This window comes from Trichechus manatus, unplaced genomic scaffold (assembly GCF_000243295.1).
Source record: "Trichechus manatus latirostris isolate Lorelei unplaced genomic scaffold, TriManLat1.0 scaffold00033, whole genome shotgun sequence".
NCBI classification, from domain to species: domain Eukaryota; kingdom Metazoa; phylum Chordata; class Mammalia; order Sirenia; family Trichechidae; genus Trichechus; species Trichechus manatus.
In genome coordinates, this window is record NW_004443969.1 from 3,793,039 (window position 1) to 3,799,038 (window position 6,000).

The 6,000-nt window shown below is 36.6% G+C and overlaps 2 protein-coding genes across 9 annotated transcripts in view; both read right to left on the reverse strand.

Moving 5' to 3' along the window:
- Nucleotides 1-6,000, reverse strand: part of DPP10 (dipeptidyl peptidase like 10) — a 1,865,365-nt gene that overhangs the window by 834,432 nt on the left and 1,024,933 nt on the right. The window lies entirely within an intron of this gene.
- LOC105756215 (40S ribosomal protein SA-like) overlaps nucleotides 1-6,000 on the reverse strand; it is a 105,186-nt gene that overhangs the window by 3,284 nt on the left and 95,902 nt on the right.

The following is a 6,000-nucleotide window of genomic DNA, read 5'->3' on the forward strand; positions in this document are numbered from 1 at the left end:
TCTTCAAAGATAGAACACGGTAATTAACTAAAGGACGATACTTGACCAGGTAAACTCTAGAGGAAATGTTAAGAAAAAGCCAGCCTTAAGAATTGTTTCAGATAAAGAAGCATAGATATCATGGCTGTTTAATACTTAAACAGCATGTTTTAACTGCTTGATGGGTTGGACATGTATAGAACTCTTCAACAAATAATTAAAGTAGGCACATTATATTCAAGTAGACATGGACATTTATAAATATTAACTAATATATTCTTAATTTCATAGTCAGTCTAATCAAATATCAAATAATTAATATTATACAAAAAAATTATACCCGATGCTACAAAATGAGTAATCAGTAAAGCACTAAGATTAAAAATCTTTGTTTGAAAATTAAAAAAAAGAAATACCATTACAAATATTATATAACGTAAGGAAGAAATGATTGAAATTTTAAAATATTTAGGACTGGATGAGAATAAAATGGCCAGGTATATCAAACATTTCAAATACAGCTAAAAGGAAACCTAGGGGTAAATTTAGTATCTTAAATGCATATTTTAGAAATTATAAAAATAAAAAATAGTAAGTTACGAATTTAATTAAAAAGTTAGGTTAAAAAAGAAAAAAACAAAAAAGGAAAGAACCTAAGGCAAAGAATACATTTCCTTGTATCCCACTACCAGTAAAATAAAATCTTGTCTCTTCATAGAAGTTCTGCTATAAATACATGAAAAGTTAATTAGATATCAAAAACCAATCAGACACAGTGTTAAATACAATGTAGGAACTGAGTAATAAACTTGGAGACCATTGTCTTCAATCTGCATTAAGACTAAGGGAAAGGCCCCTAACTTTACTTGCTCTCTAGTCAAAACTCTCATTTCCAGATGTCTTTTTTATCATAAAGAAAAGCAATTAAGTACAATTTAATTAAGTAAAATCAGAGAACAGATAATATGATTCTACTGTGTATCATTTGGCTTATTTCATCATTTCAGTGTTTCCCAATGTGGGGATTGAAGGGACAGGAAGAGTTTTGAAAAGGAACCATAGTTGAATTTCATTTCAAATACAGTAAGGATCACTGATTCACCACCTTGCTCTGAAACTCTTTCAACAAATAGCTCATCATTTTACCCAATACAAAAAGGATGATATCAGTCAGTTCTTTGTGGCCTGATGACTTAGAACACTCCTTTCTAAATTCAGTGGGGTTCTGTGAATTCTCTCTACTGAGCATCAAAACAATCTACTCCCTCACTACAGTGGTACAACACCACATACGAATTTGTTCTGAGCATTTATTTTCAAATCATGGACAGATGGAAGAATTGTTATAACCCTGCAGTTAAAATCTGCCATCCCCCCAAAAACGATTTAACCCAGTGACCCTAAGATCTTCCTCTCTACCAAAAGGGGCTAGAGGTGCCCCATATAGAACATATTCATGTTATTTAAGGATCAAAAGAAACACAGCCTGGCTCTAGCCTTGTAATTTATATTTCATATCCACTTGTTCTGTCTTGGGTCTATGGTTCCTGTACTATTGCCTCACATCTGGTTTCTACTTTACTTCCCAGCATTTTCAGATCAGTATTTCAATAGGACAGGTTTATTTAAGCTTTGGCCCTCAGATTTCTCCTTCAGATTTCCCCAGCATTAGTTCCTCAGGCTGCTGGCTGGGTCCTCCCTAATCCCTTGTCAAATGCCTATAGCTGAAATCCCAAGCTGACAAACTACCCTAAGACCCTATTCTATCTGGGGGAAAATTTTAAAAGCCACTACCTAAGTAGTATAACTGGATTAGGGCATGTTTTAGGAGGATGCCTGTGCTTTTAGAGAAGAGTTATAAAAATATAATTAAATGTTGTAAAAGACATGACAATATGAAATAAATAAAATACTCTGCCATTTAGTCAGTAGAATTTTGGAAAGGTTAAAAAGAGAGATGAGAACATCTCTACTGCAACCACTGGATGTAGTACAAAGAAATCACATACTTTTCAAACTATTCATCACCTTTAAACATTTGGCAACTATCTCGCTTCTGATTTTACAACAGACACAAAAAGTTGGCTTCCATTCAAATAAACTCGTTCACCTTGTCCTCTCCTACACATGCACTCAAAAAATAGATGGCAATTTTATTTCTCTTTAACAAAAAAGCCAGGGATAAAACTGTATTTTGGAAAGATAGCAGAAAGAACTACATTGGTACAGAAAAGGCAATACAGTTAAAAACTACTCAAAGCAGACAGGGAATTCCCCACAATACTAAGACAAATTCCCAAACTTCCAGGTCCACTTACTAACTCCCCCTTTTTAATCATTGGTTCCCTATAACATTCACAGGTCAAACACTAGAAATACCCAAACCTAGAAATGACCCATCAGAATAATAATATGGCCCACTGCCTTTTTGGTTCACCCAAACTGCGTCATTGGAAACACTTTTTTTTTCTCCTTAATTCCAATACAGCTTTTGAGTTCCTGGGTGGTGCAAATGGTTAAGCACTGGTCTACACACCAAAAGGTTAGCAGTTCAAACCCATACAGAGGCACCACAGAAGCAAGGCCGGTGATCTTCTTCCAAAGATCACAGCCTTGAAAACCCTAGGAGTACAGTTCTTATTCTGCACACTTGGGGTCACCATGAGTGGGTATCACCTTGATGGCAACTAACAACAACATACAACTTTTTAACTAGTGGTAATGAAATTCTGAGTGGTGTAGATTCAACAAATCCTTGACAAGTGAGAAATGTTGAACAAGATGTGCTCTGCTTTTTTCAAACCACAGAGAAGATACACCCTCCCCTTAATTATATTCACTAAAGTGGTTGGGATTCATTGGCTATTGAATGCACTGCTTCCAGCCAGTGCTTGCATGCTGTATTTTCCACTGTCCCACTTCTGCTAACACAGATAATTCAAGGGCAAATACTAATTATGATTTTGACATAGTTTTACTTTCATGTTTAGCTTTAAAAGTAATTCTATAGTATTCCCCAATTCCCTTGTCAGCTTCCACTACTTTTAATTTACTAATTTAATGAACTAATGAACTCAAGGAGAGAATCTGACTTCAAAAGTATTTTCCACTCCCAAAGTTTTAGTTTGACTTTTCAAAAGCACACTTCCAATTAAGATACATTTATGAAGAACAAACTAAGAAAATGTAAAACTCTGAAGAGCAGCACTACAAAAGGCCTTTCAAAAATCATACATCCATCAGTTTTGCCTCAGTAACCACAGTAGATCCCAAATAGAGTAGAGCACTAAATAGGATACAGATATGAGGTCCACTTCTCTCAAATGTAAAGCATATTGATGAACAAGGAAACAACTGTATTTGTCATTGAGATTTTAAGAAACATGTAAATCTACTCTGCTTTAGAACTGGCAGGTGTCTTGGGTTTACGGGGTCATTTCATAGAACAGTGATTTATCTCAAGCTTACCCTCTGATGAGTTAGACATTTGACCCTCAACTGACAAGCACATTCACATGATCTTCAAGTTTCTCAATTGAGGAGTGGTAAAAAGAAAACAAAATAATAAATAAAACTATCAGACCATAAAAGCAAAGCAAGTCTAAATTATCACCGACACAATGATTTGAACCCATTTCCAACTTCCTAACTTCCATATTATACATTCTGATAGTCACCAAATTTATCAAAGATTTGATAAAAACAGCCAATGTATATATACATATATACATGTTATTGTTGTCTTTTGCCATTGAGTCAATTCCAACTCATGAAGACCCCGTGTGTTAGAGTAGCACTGCTCCATAGGGTTATCTTGGCTGTAATCTTTACAGAAGCAGACTGCCAGCCCCTTTCTTCCATGGTGCCACTGGGTAGATTCAAACCACTAAGCTTTCATTACTAGCGGGAGCACAAACTGTTTGGGACACCCAGGAACCATCAGTGAATGAATGATATTTTCAAAATTGTTTAGCGTATTTTTTGTATCTTATTTGCCATTTTAAAAAGTGTACATATGCAAGGTAAAATATTTTAAAATTATAAATAAAACATGTATGTCTCACTTATATATAAAAATTGTTGACTATGCTAGAGCATGTACGGCTAAATTAAACATTTCTATATATAGAATACATAGAAATGTGCACATAGATAATGTAATTATATATATCATATATGATGGATACATGCATGCATTTTTAAACTCATTGTACATTTAATGCAAACATACTATGACAGAGACTGCTAGTGGCTACCTAGGAAATTACGCTCAGGGCAACAATATGTCCAGGTATAGATTATATATTTTCTAGAGTCTCTTGCACTAGGTGTGACATGTGATTAAGTTCTCGCCAATAAACAGTAAGCAAAAGTTTTTTTTAAAACAGACTCTGAGTAGGCTCCCTAAAAGAGGAACAGATAGGTGAAGCATACTCTTTTTGCTTCCCTTTCCTCCCTCTTGCTGCCCAGAATGTAGCCACGATGACTGGAACTCCATCAGCCATTCTGGATCATGAGATAACCTTGATGATGGAAGGCAAGTACTTGCAGGTTTGCAGGACAACCACTTCTCACCTGCCCTGGGGAATGTCTACTTCTGAATTCTTTTAACGTGAGAGAGATATAAGGCCCTACTTTGCTTAAGTCACTGTTCTTTGTGGTGTTCGGTTACATGCACCTGAACTTAGTATTCAGTAATGTATATACATAACCATGTTTTAAAAGAGACAAACATTCTAACTACAGTTTGGAATCTGCCTTATTTCATTTCAAATTTAACTATTTATTTATTTATTTAGAAATTTAAACTTAAGGAACTATATAAGATACCAAGTTGAATTCAGGAGATTTCAACCTAGAACATTTTTCAAATTTGATTTATTCCTGGATTCTTGCCCTTATTCTGCTACTTTCTACTCAGTTATTTAAACTCTTTGAGTAGTTTCTTCATCTGTAAAATAGGGAGGTTCCTATTTCAGTGTGCTGCCATGAAAATTATGAGGCAAAACTACCTGTACTGTCACAGAGTAAATGTTCAATTAACATCAGCAACCATTGACATCTTCACTGTTGATGTGCTTAGGTTTCTCATTCTTTTGCAAAATATTCTAATTTCAGACCCACAAAATAAAGCAAACTCTACTTCAGTGTATCACTACAAAAACAAAATTACCTTGAAGATGTTTTCTATTTTATTGATGCTTCTGGTATCAATAAATTATATTTACTTTTGAAATAAAAACAGTTTCAGCATTCCCGCAAAATGGTGCTCTAGGCAGAAGCACCACGCCATCCCTCCACAGCAAAGATCTGAAAAACTAAGCAAAACAGAGAATACAACAATCCTGAAACCCTAAATCATCAAATGAAGAGATAAAGAACTCAGCCAAGCACCAAATGGAGTGAGAAAACTGACAAGAGAACGGAGAGCGAGCAGAGATTCATGCTGAGGTCCCCTACCAGCTAACACAGCGCGGATCCACCATCTTGGACTCCTATCGGAGACCAGCAAACAGGGGGTATGAGAAGGCAGCCTCATGGAGCTTCCAGTGGGAGACAAAACAACCTGGAATTGGTGATATATGCTTTCCCACCCCCCACCCTTCTTCACCCCGACTCAGCCTCCTCTGCTTCCCATGGCCACAGTCTCTTGACTGGGAAGCAGCGGCTGCTTGGATTCCACACACCCGAACGGGTGGCTCTCTGAGTGCCATTTATTGGCTGCTGGTGTTGCTTTTTTTCCGCTTCTTTTTAATTCTTTCTTGCCTCTCCCCACCTCCCCCTCCTTTAGCTCAAGTACCTCACTCCATGCGCCATCTTTGCTTCTTCCTGAGGGGCTGCAGAGCTCCGGTAACTTGTGATATACGCTTTCCCACTCTCTACCATTCTTCAACAATACTTGGCCCCCTCTGCTTCCCACGGACACAGTCTCTTGTCCAGAAACACCAGCCGGCACTAGAGGGCTCTCTGAGTGCCATTTGTTGGCTGCTAGTGTTGTTTTTTTTCTTCTGCTTCTTTTGA